Source organism: Sapajus apella, unplaced genomic scaffold (assembly GCF_009761245.1).
Source record: "Sapajus apella isolate SASKATOON/1434 unplaced genomic scaffold, GSC_monkey_1.0 scaffold41, whole genome shotgun sequence".
Classification (NCBI taxonomy): domain Eukaryota; kingdom Metazoa; phylum Chordata; class Mammalia; order Primates; family Cebidae; genus Sapajus; species Sapajus apella.
Window position 1 is genome coordinate 1,161,923 of NW_022436981.1, and position 26,078 is coordinate 1,188,000.

The 26,078-nt window shown below is 46.2% G+C and overlaps 1 protein-coding gene across 1 annotated transcript in view; it reads left to right on the forward strand.

Annotated features, from left to right (window-relative positions):
• Positions 1 to 26,078, forward strand: part of PTK7 (protein tyrosine kinase 7 (inactive)) — an 82,007-nt gene that overhangs the window by 8,610 nt on the left and 47,319 nt on the right. The window lies entirely within an intron of this gene.

Genomic DNA, 26,078 nt, shown 5'->3' on the forward strand with positions numbered 1-26,078 from the left:
GCTGGAGTGCAATGGCGCGATCTCGGCTCACCGCAACCTCCGCCTCCGTGGTTCAGGCAATTCTCCTGCCCCAGCCTCCTGAGTCGCTGGGATTACAGGCACGCGCCACCATGCCCAGCTAATTTTTTGTATTTTTAGTAGAGATGGGGTTTCACCATGTTGACCAGGATGGTCTCGATCTCTTGACCTCGTGATCCACCCGCCTCGGCCTCCCAAAGTGCTGGGATCACAGGCTTGAGCCACCGCGCCCGGCCTATTTTTTTTTTTTTTTAAGACAGGATTTCACCATGTTGCTCAGGCTGGTCTCAACCTCCTGGCCTCGGGTGATCAACCTGCCTCGGCCTCGCAAAGTGCTGGGATTACAGGTGTGAGCCACTGCGCCTGGCCTCTCTCTCTCTCCCTTTCTCTCTCTCTTCCTTCCTTCCTTCCTTCCTTTCTTCCTTCCTTCCTTCCTTCCTTTCTCCCTTTCCTTCCCTTCCCTTCCCTTCCCTTTTCTTTCTTTCCTTCCTTCTTTCCTTTCATTCTTTTTCTTTCTTTTCTTTATTTCCTTTTCTTTTCTTCTTGATGGAGTCTTGCTCTGTCACCCAGGCTGGAGTGCAGTGGCATGATCTTGGCTCACTGCAACCTCTGCCTCCCAGGTTCAAGGGATTCTCCTGCCTGAGCCTCCCGAGTAGCTGGGACTACAGGTGCACACCACCGTGCCCAGCTAATTTGTATTTTTGGTAGAGACAGGATTTTACCATATTGGTCAGTCTGGTCTTAAACTCCTGACCTTGTGATCTGCCCGCCTTGGGCTCCCAAAGTGCTGGGATTACAGCCTGATCAACATGGAGAAACCCCATCTCTACTAGAAATATAAAACTAGCTGGGTATTGTGGTATATCCCTGTAATCCAGCTACTTGGGAGGCTGAGGCAGGAGAATCACTTGAACCCGGGAGGTGAAGGTTGCAGTGAGCTGAGATTGCACCGTTGCACTCCAGCCTGGGCAACAAGAGTGAAACTCTGTCTCAAAAAAAAAAAAAAAAAGGATATGGTTTCCTCCTTCAAAAGCACAGGTTTTCTAAATAGGTCTCAGTATTCCAACAGCAGCCCAGAAATGTGGGAGCCACACACAGCCACATTTTCCTGGTGGGAATTCTCCCTCTCTCTGTCTCAATAGCAGACTGTCCCAAGGGGTGGGTCAGTGCTGGTTCAGGGCCACCGCCTCTCCTGGCATGCTGAGGTTCTCAGGGAATGGGTAGTGAACTGTGCTTCTTGCAGCTTAGGCAGACTTTTATGATACCCAAGGGAGGGGTTGCTGTCTTCACTGGATGGGTGTGGGGGTTTGTTTCTCCAGTCAGCGACTCTGTGTAATTTGTGGGAACTTCTGTCTATGCTGTGGGGAGGTTCCTGAGTTTCTGTGTGGCTAGGGACAGTGGGCTTTTCCTGGGGGTGATTATGGGGGCTGTCGTGGGCACTAGCATGCCCGACCTCCCCTCCAGGAGACACTTTTGCTTTTTTTTGTCTCTTCCTTGGGGGGGTGGCGGGGCAATGAGGAGAATCCTTGTCTACTTTTGGAACTGCTGAGGTGTCCCAGTAGCTAGATCGTATGGTACCTTTGTGCACATTACAAATAAATACTCCCAGTGGTGGTGGGTGCAGTGGCTCACACCTGTAATCCCAGCCCTTTGGGAGGCAGAGGCAAGTGGATCACTTGAGTTCAGGAGTTCGAGACCAGCCTAGGCAACAAGACGAAACCCTGTCTCTACAAAAAATACAAAAAAACTAGCTGGGCATGGTGGTATATGCCTATAGTCTCAGCTACTCAGAGGCTGGGGCGGGAGGATTGCTTGAGCCTGGGAGGTCAGAGCTACAGTAGGTGAACTGTGATGTGATTGTACCACTGTGCTCCAGCCTGGGCAACTGAGCAAGACCGTATCTCCAAAAAAGAAAGAAAGAAAGAAAAAAAAGTACCCCTTCTTCCAGGTAGCTACAACCCTGCTCCAGGCCTCAGGCAGTATTTCAGTGTTGACGCTTTGGTCAGACATCTTGAGCAGTGCACAACCTGTGCAGCCATATGTGGCTGTTCCATTGGCATGAAGGCCTTGCAAGTAGTGGCTCTTTGTTTCCCAGCCAATGGGCCAAGATGATTTTGATGCCTGTGTTCTAATGTTATGTTTCAAGTGAGCCCTTTTCACTACTGTTCTGCCTCCCATGGTGGTGGGATGGGGCAGTCCTGCCTGTAACATACAATAGGAGAAGCCTGTAAGGCTGGGACCCCTTTGCCATACCCACTCCACATTGTTTATTTGCGGCTGCCGAGGTCTTGGCCTGTTTCTGGGCTCCTTTCCCTGTGAGAGGATTGTGCTGTCTTGCAGATATAGGCTCCTAGACTTACATGATAATCGATGTGGAAGGCTGGCTGAGTCCTTGGGAAGAGTAGGCCACAGAGTTTATTTCACATTTTATTAAGGAGCTTTCGGTTTTCCTGTCTCCCGTGTCCTCTCTCGCTGGGGACAGTAGGGTCTCCAGGTAAAGCGTGTGGGCATTCCTGATTTAGACGGATTCCTACAAGAGAAGTGGTAGGACCTCAGTCCCAAAGGCAGGTCTTGGGTCTTCCTGAGCTCCAGTGCTGGGTGTCCTCGTGATGTCCATATGTCTTGAGCGTGAGGAGGTGCCAGGAGGAACACTAGGCTCACTGTTGGAAGACATGGACTCTCCTTCCACATCTGCCTTGAAACTGCTTGTGTGACCATGGGCGAGTCTTGTCCTCCTCTCTGGGCTTCAACTTCAGAGCAGAAGACTGTGGAGGGCCCTGGCTGAGGCTCACCCAGTGTGGCACCTCCAGCCCTGTTTGTGCCACACCTTACAGGCTCTCCTTACCCCGGATTTATGGAGAGCCCTTTAATCTAAGGGCTGCATTTTATTCTGGAGTCTCTAGTGCTTGGGCACAGATGTGTTTAGACTTGATCAACTGGTGATATGGGTATTAGGGCATAATTCTCTGGGTGCAAAGGGTGCTGTGTTTTAGGAGGGAGAGTATTTGTCAGGGAAAGAAACTGAGGCACAAAAGTATGATCCACCCAGTACTACAGAGCTGGTGAGGAGTGGAGCTGAAGCCGGTGTGTGGTTCACACCTATAATCCTAGCACTTTGGCCAAGGCAGGAGGATTGCTTGAGCCCAGGAGTTTGAGACCAGCCTGGGCAGCATAGCGAGACCCCCTCTCTATGGAAAAGAAAATAAAAGAAAAATTAGCCAGCAGTGGTGGCACATGCCTGTGATCCCAGCTACTTGGGAGGCTGAGGTGGGAGGATCACTTGAACCTGGGAGGTCGAGGCTACAGTGAGCCAAAATTGCGCCACTGTACTCTAGCCTGGGTGACAGAGATCCTGTCTCAAAAAACAAAGGTAGAGGGCCGGGCGCGGTGGCTCAAGCCTGTAATCCCAGCACTTTGGGAGGCCGAGGCGGGTAGATCACGACGTCAAGAGATCGAGACCATCCTGGTCAACATGGTGAAACCCCGTCTCTACTAAAAATACAAAACATTAGCTGGGCATGGTGGTGCGTGCCTGTAATCCCAGCTACTCAGGAGGCTGAGGCAGGAGAATTGCCTGAACCCAGGAGGCGGAGGTTGCGGTGAGCCGAGATCGCGCCATTGCACTCCAGCCTGGGTAACGTGAGTGAAACTCCGTCTCAAAAAAAAAAAAAAAAAAAAAAAAAAAAAAACAAACAAAGGTAGAGAGCTGAGACCAGAGTGCCAGTCCCTCTTGTGCCTTCCAGTAGAGTTCTTGTATGCCCAGGTGTTACTGTGCTATGAAATGTACACAGCGTACCTCGGAGGAGTGTAAGTGTTGGGGAGTGGATTTTGCAGAAGAGACAACTCTCTGGGTAGGTTTAGGAGTCAGAGTGGGGAGTAGTAACCTTTGCTCTTTCTACGTAAAGAGCAGATAACTTATACTTGGAGAGATCTTTTGGACTTCTGCATCCCAGATTGCCAGTTCCCTTCCCCTCACCCCCACTTCTTTGTTACAATACAGCAAGGTTAACATTTTCAATGGCCCATTCAGAGGTTTGTACACATCTTAAAAGTTTTGAAGAGTTATAGTGGGCCAGGCACAGTAGCTCACACAATCCCAGCGCTTTGGGAGGCTGAGGTAGGCGGATCACATGAGGTCAGGAGTTTGAGACCAGCTTGGCCCACATGGTGAAACCCCATCTCCGCTAAAAACACAAAATTAACCAGTTGCGGCGGTGCATGCCTATAATCCCAGCTACTCAGGAGGCTGAGGCAAGAGAATCACTTGAACCTGGGAGGTGGAGGTTGCAGTGAGCCAAGATCAAGCTACTGCATTCCAGCCTGGGTGACGGAGTGAGACCCCATCTCAAAAAAATAAATAAAAAGAGTTATAGTGAAACTATGTGCAATCTAAAAGGCTAAAACAATGTGCCTGAATCCCGATGGCTTGAGCTTTTCTTTTTTTCTTTTTTATTTTATTATTATTATTTTTTTTCTTTCTTTTTCTTTTTTTTTTTTTTAAAGACGGGGTTTCACCATATTGGTCAGGCTGGTCTTGAACTCCTGACCTCAGGTGATCCGCCTGCCTTGGCCTCCAGAGTGCTTGGATTACAGGCGTGAGCCACCACGCCTGGCCTGGCTTAAGCTTTTCTTGTGAACCCGAGTCCGTCCTTAGCCTCCTCCTCCTAGTGCTGCTGGAAGGTCACAGGCAGTTGCAGGCCCTAGCTTGTAGGTACATTCCAGACCATTGCTGCCTGCTGGGAGTTGTACGCTGGGCTGTGCTGTGGTGGAGACCACGTAGGTGGTAGTAGAGTCATCCCCACAGTGGTTAATAGAGTTTGCCACCTCAAACTACTTTTATGTAGACAGATGTGCCCACGCTCAGTGTTCCAGGCTCTGACCCATAGTAGGGGCCTAATGATGTAGGTTTCCCTTTAATTTCTAACTTCGGAGTCAAGTCTTTTAACCCTCAGGAGTGTTCAGGAAAGGTTGGATTATGACCCTGACATTTGGGGAGATGCCGCTTTTCTTGTGCCAGGTGCATCTCTCTTTGGCTGAACTGTTAATCGCTCTTGGTGATTCTGCCGAGTTTGTTTTCAGCTTCTGAGGTTTTCAGACTCCAGTGTGGGAACCTATGTTCTATCACGGAAGGATGCAAAGGGACAACTCTGGTGATCTGATTCCATTGTAGCTCATCTGTTCACAAAGCTGGGCTGTTTCCCAGCTAGAAGAAGAGGGAGAAGGCTCCGTCAGGCCAACAGATCCTTAGAGAGTGCTAGGGGTGGCATTTGAGATGCAAACTTCATTTCCAGCCACCTGAAAAACAAAACAAATCACAAACAAAGAAGACATTGTCTTACAGCCTTGGAGGGGGAGAAAAAAGGAAATGCTGTTGATGTCTTATAGTTCCAGCACAAAGAACAAATCATTCTATCAGTTTAGTTCCTTTAGCAGATTAAACCAGTTGTTAAGCTGATGGATTAAAAAAATGCCCAACTGCACAGCAGCTTTTATGCCCTTGGATGTGGGCTCCTCCTTACCCCAGGGATCCAGGGCTCTTACAGGAGGAGCACTGAGGGGAGGGGGCTAGGCTGGGTCCTGGCACAGCCCTGGAGACCTGCAGGAAGGTCTCTGTCTCTCTCTCCTTCTTATTCTCCCTCCCCTTTAGGAAAACTTCTTAGAACAAAAGGCTGTTATTTAGTAAACACCTGCACCCTGTTTTGGTGGAGTGTCCTGAGCTGCCCCGGTGCACTGGGGAGAACAGGGTGGGGACCTTGCCTTTTATTTCTGCCTATGTAAGAGGCTGGGGTGCTCTCAGTGGCTGTGTGGCCTCCTGTGCCTTTCCTTACCCTCTTTACCTTTGTCTGAAGGGCTTTGAACATGGCTGGAGAGCTCCTGTGGAAGCCACCGAGCCGGCCTGCTCTGTCTCCAGACAGCAATTTTAGGCGAGTCTCTACTTGGGCCTTTCCGAGAGACTCCCTTTTCCAGGCACTCCACAGCTACCCCTGGTGACCCTTTTGCATGGGCCCAGCCTAGCCTTGGTGCGGGTGGCACCCCTCTCTGCCCCTTCCCACTCGGCCTGGATCAAAGGAGCCTCCTCAGGGAGCAGAGAAATACCTCTCCCAATAGCCCCACCAGTGAGTAAACAGCCGGGGCCTCTTGCAGCTTTTGAAGCTTGGTGCTTCAGGCCTGCAGGAATGCAGAAGATTTCATTTTAGGGGTGGACTTAGGTTTCCACCGCTGTCGGTATTTGCAAATTTGAAACAAATGCCCTCATTTAGCAGCAGGCAGGCTGGGCAGTAAACTGGGGCTGTTTAAGGGCGTTTATGATGGTCACAGGTATTTGTGGAGAGAGGGACCCCAGCAGGTTTGGGAAAAGATAGAGGGTTTATGGTTAGGTGGGCTGTACAAAGGCGCTAGCCAGGTCTCCGGTGGAGGGTTGTTGTTAGGTGGGCTTTGTCATAAAAAGCATTGCTGCCTCCTGCCCCCCAGGAAGTATCTCCTTCTGGCAGACAAAGGGGTTTGGGATGGTGTTTATCCTCAGGGTCTGATGCTCAGGGCTTGGCTGCCAAAGGATCAGGTTTCCACTGAACCCTTCCTTCTACTCCCAGGACTTGAAAGGCTCGTTAAATGTGCTTTATATATAGCAAGTTGGCTGAGAGGTTCGCCCCTCACTTCCAGCCAGTTTTGCAAGGAAGGAGCTAGGGAAACCTGTTTTCTTTTTGTTGTTGTTTCTGGAAGTAGGATCTGTGACGGTGCACTTGAAGAAAGACCCTGATTTTAGGGATCAGCCAAGTCAGGGTTATTTGCCTCTGATGGGTCAGCGTAACCAAGAAGGATCTGTCTGAAGCCTGGCTGCTCCCTCCTTGCTCCCTGCTTCCCAGGGAAATTCAGAGATCTGTTCAGGAACTAACTTCTGGCTCCACAACTTACTGGCTGAGCAAACTTAGATTACTTCATTTCTTTGAGCCTCGGTTTCCTCTTTTTTTTGGAGATATCTGTTACCCAAGCTGGAGTGCAGGGACTCCATCTCGGCTCACTGCAACCTCTGTCTCCCGGGTTCAAGAGACCCTTCTGGCTCAGCCTCCCAACTAGCTGGGACTACAGGCCTATACTACCATGCCCGGCTAATTTTTGTGTGTGTGTGGTTTTTTTTTAGTAGGGATGGGGTTTCACCATGGCTGGTCTTGAGCCCCTGACTTCTGGTGATCAGCCTGCCTCGGCTTCTCAAAGTGCTGGGATTACAGGCGTGAGCCACTGCATCCGGCAGATCTCCTCTTTTGCAAAATAAGGATAATAATACCATTCTCATTAGAGTTTTTGCAAGAGTTGAGTGAGATGGTACTGCATTTCATTAACTGTTAGATGTTTTTTCTTTTCACATTTGCACATCTTTGAAATTGGGATGTAACTTATAATTAATCACAGTAGTCAGCCCTTAACCATGGTTTCACTTTCTGTGGTTTCAGCTACCCATGGTCCAAAAATATTAAATGGAAAATTCCAGAAATAAACAACTTAAAAGTTTTAAGTTTTATGCCATTCAGAGTAGCATGATAAGATTTCTCAGTACCCCACTCGGTCCTGCCCAGGACATGAATCATCCCTTTGTCCCGTGTATCGGATGTCAGGGTATCAGAGTGCTTGTGTTCAATTAACTCTTTTTTTTTTTTTTTTTTTTTTTGGTGACGGAGTTTCGCTCGTTACCCAGGCTGGAGTGCAATGGCGTGATCTCAGCTCACGGCAACCTCCGCCTCCTGGGTTCAGGCAATTCTCCTGCCTCAGCCTCCTGAGTAGCTGGGATTACAGGCACGTGCCACCATGCCCAGCTAATTTTTTGTATTTTCAGTAGAGACAGGGTTTCACCATGTTGACCAGGATGGTCTCGATCTCTTGACCTCGTGATCCACCCACCTCGGCCTTCCAAAGTGCTGGGATTACAGGTGTAAGCCCCCGCGCCCGGCCCAATTAACTCTTTTTTAAATTAAAAAAAAATTTTTTTTGAGATGGAGTCCTGATCTGTCGCCCAGGCGGGAGTGCAGTGGCGCGACCTCGCCTCACTGCAAGTTCCACCTCCTGGGTTCAAGCAATTCTCCTGCCTCAGCCTCCCAAAGTAGCTGGGATTACAGGCGCACAACACCATGCCCGCCTGATTATTGTATTTTTAGTAGAGATGGGGTTTCGCCATCTTTTCCAGGCTGGTTTCAAACTCCTGACCTCAAGTGATCCATCCACCTGCCTCGACTTCCCAGAGTGCTGGGATTATAGGCATGAGCCACCGTGCCTGACCTCAAGTAACTCTTTTTTTTTTTTTAAATGGAGTCTCGCTTTGTTACCCAGGTTGGAGTGCAGTGGCGTGATCTCAGCTCACTGCAGCCTCTGCCTCATGGGTTCAAACAATTCTCCTGCCTCAGCCTCCTGAGTAGCTGGGATTACAGGCGCATGCCACCAGGTCTGGCTAATTTTTATGTTTTTAGTAGAGACAGGGTTTCACCGTGTTGGTCAGGCTGGACTGGAACTCCTGACGTCGTGATCCGCCTGTCTCAGCCTCCCAAAGTGCTAGAATTACAGATGTGAGCCACAGAGCCTGGTCTCAAGTAAGTCTTACAATAATAATAGTTTAATAATGGCTCTAAAGCATAAGAGTAGTGATGCTGGCATATTGTTATAATTGTCCTATTTATATTATTGCTATTGCTCTCTTACCGTGCCTAATTTATTAATTTTTTAGAGATATGGTTTTGCTCTGTTGCCCAGGCTAGAGCACAGTGGTGGGATCATCGCTTACTGCAGCCTTGACCCCCTGGGCTCAAGTGATTCTCCCGTCTCAGCCTCCTAAGTAGCTGGGACTACAGGTGTGTGCCATCATGCCCAGCTAAATTTTTTGTAGAGATAAGGTCTTGCTACGTTGCCCAGGCTGTTCTTGGACTCCTAGAATCAAGCAGTCTTCCTACTACCTCAGCCTCCCAAAGTACTGGGATCACAGATGTCAAGTACCTAATGTATCAATTAAACTTTATTGTTGGTATGTATATATAGGCAAAAAGCATAACATTTGGGGGTGTTACTACCTGAGGTTTCAGGCATCCACTGGGGGTTATAAAACATACCCCCCCCAGGAGGAGGGGGAACTACCGTATATAACATTATGTCTTAGTTTAACTATTACCACTTTTTCCTCTTGGTATACCTAAAGAGTGGAGCATCTTCTAAATTCAGCATATGTGAAGGACTTAGTGTGTGATCTTGTGAACGCTCAGTAAAAGGTGGTTACAACTATGATGGTTATCTATGGTGGTTATAACTGTGATGATTATCTGTGATGGTTATAACTGTAATTTAGAGGCCTGATTTTGCTTCCCATCTACCAGTAACTTTCAGTAAAACCTGTTTTCCTTTTAGTCTGGCATGTAAATAGTAAATTGATGCTTAAGGCATAAAGCATCATGCTAAGTATTACATGCATGTGTGCATGTTGGTAGTGGGTGGAGGTGACTTTAAGCCTTCGTAAGGCAAGAGATGTTTACAAGAGGAGATAGGTATCCCTAAGAAGGCAAACAATCTATCTAATTTTTTTTTTTTTTTGAGACAGAGTCTCACTCTGTTGCCCAGGCTAGAGTACAGTGGCACGATCTTGGCTCACTGCGAACTCCACCTCCTGGGTTTAAGCAATTCTCTGCCTCAGCCTCCCAAGTAGCTGGGATTACAGGTGCATGCCACCACACCCGGCTAATTTTTGTATTTTTAGTAGAGATGGGGTTTCACCATCTTGGCCAGGCTGGTCTTGAACTCCTGACCTCATGATCTACCCAACTTGGCCTCCCAAAGTGCTGGGATTACAGGCGTGAGCCACCGCACCAGACCCAGTCTGTCTATTATGGAAAGAACACAATGACTCTGATGACAGAGTCTCCATTTTTTTTTTTTTTCTTTTAAGACGAGTTTTGCTCTTGTTGCCTGGGTTGGAGTACAATGGTGCGATCTTGGCTCACTGCAACCTCCACGTCCTGGGTTCAAGCAACTCTCCTGCCTCAGTCTCCAGAGTAGCTGGGATTACAGGTACCTGCTACCATGCCTGGCTAATTCAGTCTCCATTTTGAAAGGCTGAGCTGGGGGGCACTGAGGTTCACTCCAGGAATGGATTGCTGGTAGGTGAAAAAGACAGAATCTAAAGAGAGTGACGAACAAGACAAGGGTACAGAGAAGATCAAGAGGCACACAGTAACTTTCAGGAGCTCAGAGGATGGAGACCGGGGTCAGGCAGGCAGGAGATGGACAGGAGATTGTAGCGTTTTCTTCCCCACCAGCACACTCGTGTGGGGTTGATTCTAACTTTGTGAAGACAACTGGTGCCATTCATTGTATTTTGTGCTACTCAAGCATTGCTGAATGCCATTGTCACTGGTAGAGGGTCGTGACTGCAAGCTGTCTAGGTTCTTGGTGTTTTGAACAAAGAATTGGACAAAATGCCCAGTAAAGCAAAGAAAGAATGACATGGCCAGGCACGGTGGCTCATGCCTGTAAACCCACCACTTTGGGAGGCTGGGGAGGGTGGATCACCTGAGGTTGGGAGTTTGAGGCCAGCCTGGCCAACATGGAGAAACCCCATCTCTACTAAAAATACAAAAAAATTATCTGGGTGTGGTGGTACATGTCTGTAGTCCCAGCTACTGAGGAGGTTGAGGCAGGAGAATCACTTGAACCCAGGAGGTGGAAGTTGAAGTGAGCCAAGATCGCACCCTTGCCCCCCACCTGGGAGACAAGTTGGAACTCATCCAAAAAAAAAAAAAAAAAAGAATAAAGCAACAAAAGAATGAAAGCAGAAATTTATTGAAGATGAAAGTACGCTCCACAGCGAGGGAGCAGACCCAGCAGCGGCTCAAGGACTGGAATATAGAATCTTCTTGGTCCCAAATACCCCCTAGAAGTTTCCCATTGGCCACTTCTTGCAAAGGTCATGTACCTGTGCAAATATCTGATTCGTTGCAAAAAGCAACCAAAAAGCTTTTTGCAACCAATCGGAGGCTAAGGTGAATTTACAAAGTTATACTTCTATGCAAAGGAAGACTGGGCTGGGAATCAGTTGCGGACAGCAACCATTCAGACGCTGGAGCAAGGTTACAAAGCTGCAAAGGAAGACTGGACCCTCATGCCATATGATTGGACTCAGTATGATTGGTTGAGGACAGCCAATTTCTCATCTGCCTGGCAGAAAAAGCCAACGGGAGTCGCCTCTGCTCCTTTTGTCACTTAGGCCTGGAAAGTTAGGGCTTTTATTTCAATTTAGTTCTAGGAAGTCTATGTGAAACAGCCATAGGTTCCCTGTTTGCAGATCCTATTCTGCTGCCTCACCACCTTTCCCACTTCAGTCACGTTATAACTTCCCAAAGGCCAAGGAGTTCTTTTTTTGGTTGAGTTCTGGTTCGTTTGATGGTAGGGTGGATTGCTTATGGGGTTTATATGGTAGATGAAAAGAGGAAGATGTGTCCCTTTTGTATGAATATCAAAAGCAAAATTGTTTTTAAAAATACGTTGCTGGCCAGGCCACGGTGGCTGATGCCTGTAATCCCAGCACTTTGGGAGGTTGAATTGGGTGGATCACCTGAGGTCAGGAGTTCAAGATCAGCCTGACCAACATGGTTAAACCCTGTCTCTACTGAAAATACAAAATTAGCCGGGCATGGTTGTGGGTGCCTGTAATCCCAGCTACTTGGGAGGCTGAGACAGGAGAATTGCTTGAACCCAGGAGGCGGAGGTTGCAGTGAGCGGAAATCACACCACTGCACCCCAGCCTGGATGACAGAGCAAGATTCTGTCTCTAAATAAATAAATAAAAGAAAAATTTTAAAATAGATTGCTGTGTAGATGTGTGTTTCAAGTCTTCTACCTGTTCACTTCAGTAGGCTTAAGCACTCTACCACATAAGGGTTTTGGAAAGCATTCTTTCTGCGTTGTCACTGAGGCCCAGGAAGGAAAGGGGCCAATTAATGGAAGGCAAGAACTTAAGAGTCCCAGGAGCTAGGAGACCCAGCTTCTCAATTAAGGAATGCTTTTCTCTGCTTCCGTTGACTTCCTGTGAGAGTGTTTTGAAGAATAAGGTATTGTATAATAGATGGTATACCTTAAATGATTAGGAAGAACAGCATTGAAATATTCTTTCTGATTGTTTTATGAAAATTTCAGTGCTCTTTTTCTGAAAGACTGTTATACACCTAAGGGCATTTTTGATGCAATACAACTTATTTTTGGAGGCCCTCTAAAATAAGAGAAACTTTTTTCTGTTGGAGAGACTGATCTTGTCTTCTCTGTCCTGTGAGGGTTGAAAGGGGCCATGGCCTCTTTTAAACCAAGTCAGCGAATGCTTTGGACACCTTTTTTGTGTCTGAAGCAGCTGGGCAGATATGTGTGGGCCCTCAGTAGTCCTGAGTTTAGCCAGTTGCCTAGTTTGGGTCTAATGCCTCCTGATTCCATATTTGCATGCCCGACAAAGAAAGCCTAGAGAGAGCACACATGGACCTCCGTGGGCTCCCGCCAGTGGCTGGCCTCTCAAAAAGTGGCAGCTGAATTAACAGCTGCCCATTCTGGGCCCGTCCTACTATGTCAGCCCCGGGGAGAGGTGTTGATCAGGCTGACAGGGCAAGAAATCCGCCTGAGCCTCAGGTTGGAAAGAAATTAGTTAAAAGTTGCTCTCAGACTCCTGAAAAATTGCTTTCAGTTTTTGCTGCCAAAAGAGAACTTTGAAAACAGGGTGTAAATTGGGTTTTTTACACTGTCTCTGTTTTTGTCACTTCCTTGCAGTTGGTGAAGGGGGGCGTGGATCCAAGGGAGCTTTGTGGGTTCTCCTGCTGAGTTCCTCGGGAACCTGGCCTCAGGTGAAGGGGAGGTGGGTGTGGGTGGTGACCTGACAGGCCTTTGAGGTGCCTGGGACCAAGCCCCATTCCTTAGATCAAATAAATACCTTTTGTTTTTCCTGCTCACACTTTCCTCTGCCCTGGAGCCACAGTCATAAAGAGGTGGAGATGTGAAGGTCTGCACCTGGTCGCTGGGATAGTGGGTGGGATGGGGATCTTCCCTTGTGCTGTGCACTTCCTGCCTTCTGCTGCTACTGCCGTGGGTGTGCAGGGGTCTGCCTGGGCTAGCCTGGGCACCTGTGGCTCTGCTGGGCCAGCCTGCCTGCCTGTTTGGTAGGGCCCTGCCTGAGCTGGGCTGTCAGCAAGCTGGTGAAACCGGCTGCACCAAGACGGATTTCACTTCAGGCTAAGTGTTTTGTTGCTGAATCATTTGCATTCATTAAAAGTAGTGAAGGGTGAGTGATATTTAAGGCAACACGACCAGTTTGCTGGAGGCCTGGAGGCTGCTGCCTTAGAACCTCATTAAGAATTCTTGGGGGGCCGTGGAGAGCCAGGGAGCAGCTCTCATTCAAAGCTTGCTTAACTTTTGACTGCCTTGGGCATAGGCCAGCTACTAAAATATGAAAAATGTTTGCCCAGCAGCCCCCAGAGCTTGGCCAGACTGCCCTGGCCAAAGAAAACACACACTTACAATTCATTATTTAGCCTCCTCCTGTGTGCTTGCTTGCATTTCATCCTCTCTGGGGACCTTGCTGAGTTGGGGGCACCAGGTTGGGTGGGGGGCAGGAAGTCCCCTGCATCTTTTAAGGGGAAGCTAAGCCCAAAGCCAGTGCTGTCTATGCTCCCCTCACCCCATCCTGCCCCCCTTCCCTGGTTTATTTCACCAGTGACCTACTGTGGACTTCAGGTTTGTTTTGGAAGGTTTCCTATTTTAAACAATGCCACCACAAATATCCTTGTACCTGTCTTTGCCCTTGTGCTTGTATATCTGTAGGATAAATTCCTGGAAGTGGAGTTGCCCTGTCAAAGGATATGAACGTGTCAAAATTATATACACGATTTTGTACTTGTTATTTTTGTGGAGAGGGAGATTATAGCTTTCATCAGATTCTTAACAGGTCTATGACCAAAATAGTTTCTGAATCACTGCTGTACAGTGGGCCTGTGAAATGCGCACAGGATAATCTATAAAAATTGGTAAACATGGTTCAAATGCAGGGCATTTCTAGGGTGACCAGATAAGTTGTCATCCAACATGATGAAACCTCATCTGTACTACAAAAATACAAAAATTAGCCAGGCATGGTGACACGTCTGTAATTCCAGCTGCATGAGAAGCTGAGGCAGGAGAATTGCTTATACCTGGGAGGCGGAAGTTGCAGTGAGCTGAGATCACACCACTGTACTCCAGCCTGGGCAATAGAGTGAGACTCAGTCTCAAAAAAAAAAAAAAGAATGAAAAAAATGCCATAAATAGAGAAATCGAGTCAAGATTTTAAAAAAGTAATAAACGTTATGCTACTAGAATTAAAAAGCAAGAAATGTGTTTTACAGATCATAAGAGGTGAAGAAACTAAATAAAATCATATTTAGAACACAGGAGGCAGCATTGTAGTATTAAAATGTGAAACAGATAAAAGCAAAGACAGATGTATCAGTCATGATGGTAAATTTCAGTGGAATAAGCCTCCGACTGAAAAGAGGAGTTTACATTGATAAGAAAGTTCATCTTCTTTACATGAGACAAACCTAAAATAATGGCAAAATTTGTTTTATTCTTTTTTCTAACGTTAGGGGAATAGATGAATTTATTTTCATTTATTTCACTCTTATAGGAAATAATTTAAGATTATTAATTTTAAATACAACTTTGAAATTAATAAATTTGAAATAAATATAAAATAGATAAGTCATTTAGAATTCGGTGCTTAAAAGAAAAAAAAAGACGTGACTTGGCAATTCTAATGTAGAAAAAGAAAAGGACAATAGGCGGCCGGGCGCGGTGGCTCAAGCCTGTAATCCCAGCACTTTGGGAGGCCGAGGCGGGTGGATCACGAGGTCAAGAGATCGAGACCAACCTGGTCAACATGGTGAAACCCCGTCTCTACTAAAAATACAAAAACTAGCCGGGTGTGGTGGCATTTGCCTGTAGTCTCAGCCACTTGGGAGGCTGAGGCAGGACAATCGCTTGAAGCTGGGAGGCAGAGGTTGCAGTGAGCCAAGATCGCACCACTGTACTCCAGCCTGGTGACAGAGCAAGACTCCATCTCAAAAAAAAAAAAAGAGGCTTTAATTTCATTCATAGCTTCATAACTATTTTTTCTTTTCTTTTCTTTTTTTTTTTTTTGAGTTAGGGTCTCACTCTGTCACACAGGCTGGAGTACAGTGGCACAATCCTGGCCCATTGCAGCCTCAACTTCCCAGACTCAAGCAATTCTCCCACCTCAGCCTCCTGAGTAGCTGGGACTACAAGCACGCACCACCATGCCTGGCTAATTTAAAATAATTTTTCAGAGTCAGGGTATCACCATGTTGCCCAGGCTGGTCTTGAACTCCTGAACTCAAGTGATCTTCCCAAAGTGATGTGATTATAGCCATGAGCCACTGGTCGTGGCCCACAACTATTTAGTACATTCTAGGTACTCAGTAGGTACTAGGGATCTAGATAGAGCAGGGAATGAGATGGACAAGTTCGCTGTCCCAAGGGAGCTTACCATTTAACAGGGAGGGCTAGCATTTGGGAAAATGTATACTAATAATTAGAATTGTGACCATTGTGATAGGAAAATATTTTAATATTTGTCAAGGGTTACCATGCTTGGTGCTGTGCTAATAAATCTGTGCTAGGGAAATATAATGACTGAAATTTATTACAGAATCTGCCTGGGGGCGATGGCTTACACCTGTAATCCCAGTACTTTTGGAGGCTGAGGCAGGCAGATCACTTGAGTCCAGGAGTTCAAGAGCAGCTTTTGAGACTCCATTTCTCCTCTCTCTCTCTCTCTCTCTCTCTTTCTCTCTTTGAAACAGAGTTTCACTCTTGTTGCCCAGGCTAGAGTGAAATGTCATGATTCTCCTGCCTCAGCCTCCCAAGTATCTGGGATTACAGGTGTGCGCCACCATGCCTGGCTAGTTTTTTGTATTTTTAGTAGAGATTTAGGGATTATAGGCATGAGCCACCGCACCTGGCCTGAGACCCCGTCCCTTAATAAAAAAAAAAAAAAAAAATCAATAGAGGTTTTTTTGAAAAAGATAGCTATTACTACTTGTAACTTCTTTTCTTAGTCGTATTTGAAAAAGTAGGAAATTGAATTATAATTTGATTTTGTTCAAAGATGTTCGTTAAATCTGTTTTGATTTTATATGTATTTTTGTTCTTTGTAGTTTAAAACTGATTTTTTTGGGAATACAGTTCCTGAATTCTTTATAAGAGTTTATGAGATAGCTTTAATTTGGCCATGTCCAATTAATATAGTTTCCAAAATACTGCAGATTGTGAGCAGTGCATTATATAGGATCGCAGGGGAAATCCTATATTCAGAGTGCTCTACAAGTTTGTGTGTACGTGTTTGTGTGGTTAGCAGAGAACCACCAAAAACCAACTGCTTTTTTTTTTTTTTTTTTTTTTTTTTTTTTTTGAGACGGAGTTTCGCTCTTGTTACCCAGGCTGGAGTGCAATGGCGCGATCTCGGCTCACCGCAACCTCGCCGCCTGGGTTCAGGCAATTCTCCTGCCTCAGCCTCCTGAGTAGCTGGGATTACAGGCACGCACCACCATGCCCAGCTAATTTTTTGTATTTTTAGTAGAGACGGGGTTTCACCATGTTGACCAGGATGGTCTCGATCTCTTGACCTCGTGATCCACCCGCCTCGGCCTCCCACAGTGCTGGGATTACAGGCTTGAGCCACCGCGCCCGGCCAACCAACTGCTTTTTAAAGCCTGCTGTGTAGTTCAGGTGTCTTGCCTTGACCAATCTAATGAGCTGATTAACTGGGCCTTCCCTAAGACTTAATAAAAAATTAAGCAGATATTAAAAAAAAAAGGTTAGAATGATGGATAGCTCAGTAACTTTTAAAAACGATTGAAAGACAGTTGTATCAAACAGTTTTGGGGGAAATTTGGAAAAATGTTGAAGTACTAGAGCCTGTAAATGCCTTGTAGAGACTGTCACAGAGCCAAGGAACAGATGGACAACAGCCTGTGTGTGTCACAAAGTTGATACAGCCTTGTTCTCAAATGCTGACTGTGCAGAAAAGAAAACCACACTACTTTGAAATGTTGGTATAAAAGTCTAATATAGAATACTCGCAAATGAAATCTAACGCTATGATAAAGGATAATGTTCCACAAACAAGTAAAGGATGTATTCCAAAAAATGCACGGATGGCTTATTCTCTACAACCCACCAACATAAGACGTCAGAGGTGGCTGGGGGCGGTGGCTCACACCTATAATCCCAGCACTTTGGGAGGCTGAGGTGGGTGGATCACCTGAGGTCAGGAGTTTGAGACAGCCTGGCCAACGTAGTGAAACCCCGTATCTACTAAAAAAAAAAAAAAAATTGGCGGGGTATGGTGGTGGGTGCCTGTAATTTCAGCTACTTGAAAGGCTGAGGCAGGAGAATTGCTTGAACCTAGGAAGTGGAGGTTGCAGTGAGTTGAATGCAGTGGTGCATTCCAGCCTGGGCGACAGAGTAAGACCCTGTTCCTCCCATACCCCCTCAACAAAAAAAAAACCTCAGAGGTGTCACACAATTCTCTCAATTGAGGCAAAAATGACACTAGATATAAATTACCATCCATTTCTGATTTATTTTTTTTTTGAGATGGCGTCTTGCTCTGTCACCCAGACAGGAGTGTAGTGGTGTGATCTCAGCTCACTGCAACCTCCCGCCTCCTGGGTTCAAGCAATTCTTCTAACTCAGCCTCCCAAGTAGCTGGGATTACAGGCACACACCACTATGTCCGGTTAAGTTTTGTATTTTTTTAATAGAGATAAGAGTTTCACCATGTTGGCCTGGCTGGTCTCGAACTTCTGACCTTGTGATCCACCTGCCTCAGCTTTCCAAAGTGCTGGGATTACAGGCATGAGCTACCATGCCAGACCTCCGGTTTTTTTTTTTTTTAGAAAACCATAGGAATCATTATACTTAAATATGAAATACAATGCTATTCTCATTAAAATAAGTCACTAAATTAAAATGATGAAGTCATTACTATTTATTATTATTTTAGCTGAAATAATACTATAAGAAGGAATATAGCCAGGTGGCATGCACCCACAATCCCAGCTAGTTGGGAGGCTGAGGTGGGAGGATTGTAGCCTGGACAACTGAGCAAGACCCGGTCACTTAAAGGAAAAACAAAAGACTAAAAGTCTAAATAAAGTTAATGTTTTTTTTCAGAGGTACCTTTTTTACATGGGAAACCCAATTAGAAACTGAAAAACTACTACGGTCACTGAGAGAATTGAGTCATTTGGGCAAATACAAAATCTACACAAAACCCAGAAGGTTTGCTACTTATCAGCAAGCAACCATTTAGAAAAGACAAAAGGAACATTTATCCATTTACAAAATCAATAAAAATAAAAACCAGATGCTCAGGCACAAACCAATGTCATGGAAACTGTATTGACAGCATCAGTAAATACCTTTCTCCCTTCTGAGTTTAAAACCAATCGAAGGGGGTGAAAGAGGAGAAAAGCACACAGACAGACCAGAGATTGGATGATGGAGATTGGCGTGTCACTCGTTTTAAAGGCTCGGTTGAGCAAGCAACAAGGCTTTAATCTGAAGTGAATAAATGTCTTATTCATCCTTAAATTAGGCAGACTTACCCCCTTGTCATAGCAGTGCTGAAGTATTGTGTGTGTGTGTGTGTGTGTGTGTGTGTGTGTGTGTGTGTAAGTTTGTGTGTGTGTGTAAGTTTGTGTGTGGTTACCTATTAAAAAAAAGTGTGCTCAAGCCAGGTATGGTGGCTCATGCCTGTAATCTCAGCACTTTGGCAGGCAGATCACAGGGTCTGAGATCGATACCATCCTGGATAACATGGAAAAACCCCGTCTCTACTAAAAATACAAAAAATTAGCCAGGCCTGGTGGCATAGCCCCAGTTACTCGGAGGCTGAGGCAGGAGAATCGCTTGAATCTGGGAGACAGAGGTTGCAGTGAACCAAAATTATGCTGCTGCACTCTAGCCTGGGCGACAAAGTGAGACTCCATGTCAAAAAAAAAAAAAAGTATGCTCCCTACAGGTGGAGCAGACCCCCCACTCCCAAGTGGAAGGAGGAAGGGTCAGAATCAAATATGCCCAATGAGACGTCCTCCTCCTTGGGGCTGATGGAAGGAGGTGGAGTGAGGCTGGGAGTGGGGCTTCAGTTACGCCCACTTTACCTGGACTGGGAGTTGTTCTTCCTTCAAACTTCCTTTGTTCTCTGAACTCACAGCCTTAACCTTGAAGACCGTAGGGGCCTGGGGGCATCTCCAGGGAAGGGGCACAGCTGTCTGGCAGCTATTCCTGCCCCCACCTTCACTAACCACATTGTTCTTTTGGTGGATCCTTCTAGGACACCTGGAGAACAGAGTAGATTTTCCCTAGAAGGCTCTCAAATGGATCAAAATAGGACAGTATTTAAAGGAATTTTGAGGCAAGTCTGCACCCAGGAGTGAAAATTCTCACTCCCATCTGTTTTCTCAAATCATGTGCAAACACTTTTTCTTCTTTGGTGAAGTAGCGATTAGGAACAGGAGCCTTCACTGTCTTGTTCACGCTGTGTTCTCAGTACTTAGAGCAGTGCCTGGCACATATAAGGCATTCAGTAATTTAATGACCCTTCTGGAGGAGGGAGGGTGAATGCCATGTGTAATACAGAAAATCAGATCTTATTAATTACAAAATAATAAGATAACAGTAAATAAGGAAAATAAGGCAAGAAGTTGAACATGAAATGGACAATAAGAAATTTAGAACAGTTCGAGAAAAAAAGAAATTTAGGACAACAAAAGATCTGATATTCTGTGTTCCCCAAGTACCATTAAAATTGAATTGAAATCTTGGTTGGGGGTGGGGAAGAAATTTAGCTACCCAGTAAAAAATGAAAAATTGCTTTATCTTGTTAAGGAGAAATAATGCAAATTAAAATAAAGTATTATTAGTTTTTATTTATTTATTTTTTTATTGCTCTGTCACCCAGGCTGGAGTGCAGTGGCGTGATCTGGGCTCATGGCAACCCCTGCCTCCCAGGAGGGAGCAATTCTCCTGGCTTAGCCTCCCAAGTTGCTGGGATTATAGGCACACACCACCATGTCCAGATGGAGTTTCACCATGTTGGCCAGGCTGGTCTTGAACTCCTGACCTGAAGTGATCTGCTGACCTCAGCCTCCCAAAGTGCTGGGATTACGGGCGTGAGCCACTGTGCCTGGCCACAAAATATTATTTTATGTCTCTCTGGTTGACAAAGATATTAAGCATCAGTGTTGGTTAAGAAAGCATAAATTAGCACAACTTTTTTTTTTTAGATGGAGTCTTACTCTTGTCACCCAGGCTGGAGTGCAGTGGGGCAATCTTGGCTCACTGCAGCCTCCGCCTCTCAGGTTCAAGCAATTTTCCTGCCTCAGCCTCCCAAGTAGCTGAGATTACAGGCACCTACCACCACACCTGGCTAATTTTTGTATTTTTAGTAGAGACAGGGTTTCTCGAACTCCACACCTCAGGTGATCTGCCCACCATGGCCTCCCAAAATGCTGGGATTACAGACATGAGCTACCGTACCCAGCCTTCACAACCTTTTTGAAGAGCAATTTGTTGTTTATCTTTTTTTAAAAAACCTCTCTGGAGTTAATGCTGGATATCATTTATCAAAAACTTGAAATTATTTTCTCTTTGTTCCCATTCTTTTTCGAAGTCATCCTACAGAAACGCTCTCATTTTCAATGTGCATACATGCCTATACAGAGAATAAGAATATTCTTTGTAATGGCAAAAAAACTTGAAAACCATCTGAATGCCCACTACTAGGGTATTGGATAAATAGGTTAGAGGTAATTGATGCAGTGAAATAATGCACAGTGATTGAAATGAATGAGCTAGAATTATATGAACAGACATGGAAAGACATCTGTGGTTAACTGTACAGCAAAAAAAAAAAAAGCAACTTGCAGAATAGCGGATATTATAGTGTGAATTGTGTCCTCTCAAAATATATGTTGAAGTCCTAAGCCCCAGTTCCTGTGAATATGACTTTATTTGGAATTAGGGCCTTTGTAGATGTAATCAAGGTAAGATCACTTCATTAAGGTGAGTGGCGAATCCCATATGACTGGTGGTGCCCAGTGAAAAGGGCAGAAGAGGCCTAGAGACAGAGGTGCATCACAGGAAGACGGCTTGTGATGGTGGAGGTTGAGGTTGGAGTGATGCCGCTGCAAGCCAAGGAGCACCAGGGATTGCTAGGATAGCTGGCAGCCACCAGGAGCAGGGACAGAGGCATGGAACAAACTCTATCCACGGCCTCCAGAAGGAAGCAACCTCATCAGCACTTTGATGTTGCACTCTGGCCTCCAGAGCTGCGAGACAATAAATTTCTGTTGTTTTAAGCAACCCGGTTGTGGTGATGTGTTATGGCAGCCCTGGGAAACTAACAGAGCAGGTATGGCATTATCCCATAGCCATGCCTTCTGTGACTGTGCCTGCCATTCTCTCCATGACAAAGAGCTTCTTCAGTCCATTTTCTGCCCTAGCAACCACCTCCTTGGAAACAGGGACTCATTGTGGTTGCGATTTTTTTGTTGGGGGACAGCCTGAGCAGGGTGGGTTTGTATTTCACCTCCTTTGCCTCCTCACCCCAAAGTGGTGTTCTAATGGCCTCTTGCTGTACTTCCTTCTCCTTCTCCTTTTTTTTTTTTTTTTTTTTTTTGAGACGGAGTTTCGCTCTTGTTACCCAGGCTGGAGTGCAATGGCGCAATCTCGGCTCACCGCAACCTCCGCCTCCTGGGTTCAGACAATTCTCCTGCCTCAGCCTCCTGAGTACCTGGGATTACAGGCACGCGCCACCATGCCCAGCTAATTTTTTGTAGCTTTTAGTAGAGACGGGGTTTCACCGTGTTGACCAGGATGGTCTCGATCTCTTGACCTTGTGATCCACCCGCCTCGGCCTCCCAAAGTGCTGGGATTACAGGCTTGAGCCACCGCGCCCGGCTCTCCTTCTCCTTTTAACTCTGAGCATCCTGCATTACTCAGAGTTTTCTGATCATGTCTGGCCTTTGTGCTTCTGACTTGGTCTGTTTGCCAAGTCCCATTTCTTTGTTTGTTTTTTGTTTTTGTTTTTTTGAGACAGGATCTGGCTTGATTACCTAGGCTGGAGTGCCTTGGCACAGTCACAGCTCACTGCAGCCTTGACCTCCTGGGCTCAAGGGATCCTCCTGCTTCAGCCTCCCAGGTAGCTGGGACTGCAGGCTTGCACCACCATGCTCAAATAATGGGGTCTTACTATGTTGCCCAGACTGATCTCAAACTCCTGGCCTCAAGTGATCTCTCTGCCTCGGCCCCCCAAAGTGCTGAGATTACAGCAGGCATGAACCACTGCACCCACCCCTTTCCTTCATAAAACCTTATGTTGAAGACCCTTCCGACTTTGTTTTTTTTTCTTTCTTGAGATGGAGTCTTGCTCTGTCACCCAGGCTGGAGTGCAGTGGTATGATCTCGACTCAACAGCAACCTTGGCCTCCCGATAACGGACTACAGGCCTGTGCAACCACACCTGGCTAATTTTTTGTATTTTTAGTACAAACGGGGTTTCATGTTGGCCAGGCTGGTCTTGAACTCCTGACCTCAAGTGATCTGCCCACCTTGGCCTCCCAAAGTGCTGGAGTTACAGATGTGGGCCACCACACCCAGCCTCTTCCCTGGCTTTTTTTTTTTTTTTTTTCCCCTGAGATTTTCTTGCCCTGTTGCCCAGGCTTGAGTGCAGTGGCATGATCTCAGCCCACTGTAACCTCCACCTCCTGGATTAAAGTGATTCTCCTGCATCAGCCTCCTGAGTAGCTGGGACTATAGGTATGCACCACCATACCTGTCTAATTTTCGTTTTTTTTTTGTTTTTTTTTTTTTGAGATGGAGTTTCACTCATGTTACCCAGGCTGGAGTGCAATGGCGCGATCTCAGCTCACCGCAACCTCCGCCTCCTGGGTTCAGGCAATTCTCCTGCCTCAGCCTCCTGAGTAGCTGGGATTACAGGCACGCGCCACCATGCCCAGCTGATTTTTTGTATTTTTTTAGTGGAGACGGGGTTTCACCATGTTGACCAGGATGGTCTCGATCTCTTGACCTTGTGATCCACCCGCCTCGGCCTCCCAAAGTGCTGGGATTACAGGCTTGAGCCACCGCGCCCGGCCTAATTTTCGTTTTTTAAAAATATTTAAGTTTTTTATTTTTTGAGATGAAATTTCACTCCCAGGCTAGAGGGCAATCTCGGATCATCGCAGCCTCTGCCTCCTGTGTTCCAGCAATTCTCCTGCTTCAGCCTCCCAAGTAGCTGGGATTACAGGCATGTGCCACCATGCCTGGCTAATTTTGTATTTTTAGTAGAGTTGGGGCTTCTCCATATTGGTCAGCCTGGTCTCGAACTCACAACCTCAGGTGATCTGTCCACCTCTGTCTCCGAAAGTTCTGGGATTACAGGGGTGAGCCACTGCCCCTGGCCTTCCTGACTTTTTAATCCCCTGACTCTGATTTAGAAGCTGCTCTTGTGTGCCCTTTACACCCACCCATCATCCTGTGTGATAATACCGTAAAGCCTAGGGGTTATGATAGACTTTCCTCAGGCCAGAGGACCTGAGATTTGAATCCTGCATTTGTTATTCATCAGCTGTGTGATGTTTAGCAAATTGCTTTACCTTTCTGTGCCGCCGTTTCCTCATCTGCATAGTGGGGATCATAGTACCTACGCCACTGGGTGGGTATAAGCATTCTAACAAGTAATGTGATTAAAGTGTTTGGAACAGTGATAATAAGTGGTCAGTAAGTGGTGGCTATTACTTTAATTATATGTTTACTTGCCTGAGTCTCCTACTAAACTGAGACACTTAAAGGCAGTAATTGTGTGTTTCTCTCTCCGTCCCCAGTGTCTTATGGAGTACTTGGCACATAGTGGGCTCTAAGTAAATGATTGTTGAATTAATAATGATAATTAATGTAATTGCCTACCAGGATCCCATATTGGGCTTTGACCCTCTGTTGGTTCTACATCATTTTGGGATAATGCGGCCAAATTATCTGGCTCAGTATAACCATCACAAATCAGCTGTTTCCTGAGTACCTCTCATGGGCGAGGCACCTGCCGTGGAGGAGACTAAGTGTGAGAGCTGCTCCTGTCCTCAGGGAGCTTAGAATCTAATGGGGAAGACATAGTTGTAAGCACCTGAAATGTTAAATGGCAGTATTAGGGTTTTAACAGTTATTTATGGGCGTAATAGAAGATACAGAGAATGTGTGTTCACAATTATTATTTCAGTTGGTGGCACATTGTTATCTAACTTCTGTCTTGTTTTCCACATTTGTTCTAGAAAGCTGCTTAAACTTTTTTTTTTTTTTTTTTTTTTTGAGACAGAGTCTCGCACTTGTCACCCGGGCTGGAGTGTAATGGTGCAATCTCAGCTCGTGCAACCTCCGCCTCCCAGGTTCAGGCGAGGCATGAGGCTGCCTCAGCCTCCTGAGTAGCTGGGACTACAGGCACCTGCCACCATGCTCGGCTAACTTTTGTATTTTTAGTAGAGACGGGGTTTCCCCATGTTGGTCAGAGACTGGTCATGTACTCCTGACCTCAGGTGATCTGCCCACCTTGGCCTCTCAGAGTGCTGGTGTGAGCCACCATGCTTGGCCAACCTTTTTTTTTTTTTTTTTTTTTTTAAAGACAGGATCTCACTTTCTTGCCCAGGCTGGAGTGCAGTGGTATGATCATTAGCTCACTGCAGCCTCAACCTCCTGGGCTTAAATTATCCTTCCACCTCAGCCTCCCAAGTAGCTGGGACTGCAGGTGCATGCCACCACCCCTGGCTAATTTCTGTAATTTTTTTTTGTAGAGACGGTGTTTAACCATGTTGTCCAGGCTGGTCTTGAACTCCTGGCCTCAAGCAGTCCACCCACCTCGGCCTCCCAAAGTGCTGGGATTCCAGGCATGAGCCACTGCACCCGGACTGGTTAAGCTTTTCAGTAATAAGTTAGATGTAGAGGCTTCATCAAGTTCAGATTTGATTTTTTTTTCTTCATGTGTACTTCCCTCAGTAGACACAGTATCTGGTTGTCTGTCTGGAATGAGAAGCCATCACTAATCATTGCTAGATCCATTATTTCATTAGTGGGTTGTAAAACGATGGTATTCTGTTTATGAGCTGGAAACTTACATAAACACAAATCTCTCCTCGTTAACTGTTTGGTTACCCTGAGACATAGTTGTTCAAGAAAGGGAAAATAAATGCTTGATTCTTTGCCTGTTTTCAAAATAATGAGGTGTTTTTCTTCTTAAAATTTTTTTCTTTCTTTTCTTTTTTTTTTTTTTTTTTTGAGCTGTTTTTCTAACATCCTTCAAAGGTGGCCAATGAGAGCCATGGGGTGTTTTGTGTTAAGCATCACTGTGCGCTTACGGAGTATTTGATGTGTTTTAGTCCATGTGACTCTTACGCTTATGGATGCCTAAGTGGTCCTGTCATTGGCTGATGGGAGCCTCTTCAAGCTGACCCTGAACCTTTTAATTTTTTTTTTTTTTTTTTTTTTTGAGACGGAGTTTCACCCATGTTACCCAGGCTGGAGTGCAATGGCGCGATCTCGGCTCACTGCAACCTCCGCCTCCTGGGTTCAGGCAATTCTCCTGCCTCAGCCTCCTGGGTAGCTGGGATTACAGGCACGCGCCACCATGCCCAGCTAATTTTTTGTATTTTTAGTAGAGACAGGGTTTCACCATGTTGACCAGGAGGGTCTCGATCTCTTGACCTCGTGATCCACCCGCCTCGGCCTCCCAAAGTGCTGGGATTACAGGCTTGAGCCACCGCGTCCGGCCTTAATTTTTTTTTTTTAAGAGATAGGGTCTCGCTATGTTGTACAAGTTGAACTTGAACTTCTGGGCTCATGCAGTCCTCCCACCTGAGCCACTGGAGTAGCTAGGACTACAGGAGCATGGCACCACACTCAGCAGGCCTTGAGCCTTTTTTTTTCCCCCACTTTTGTTTCCTTGGACCTTT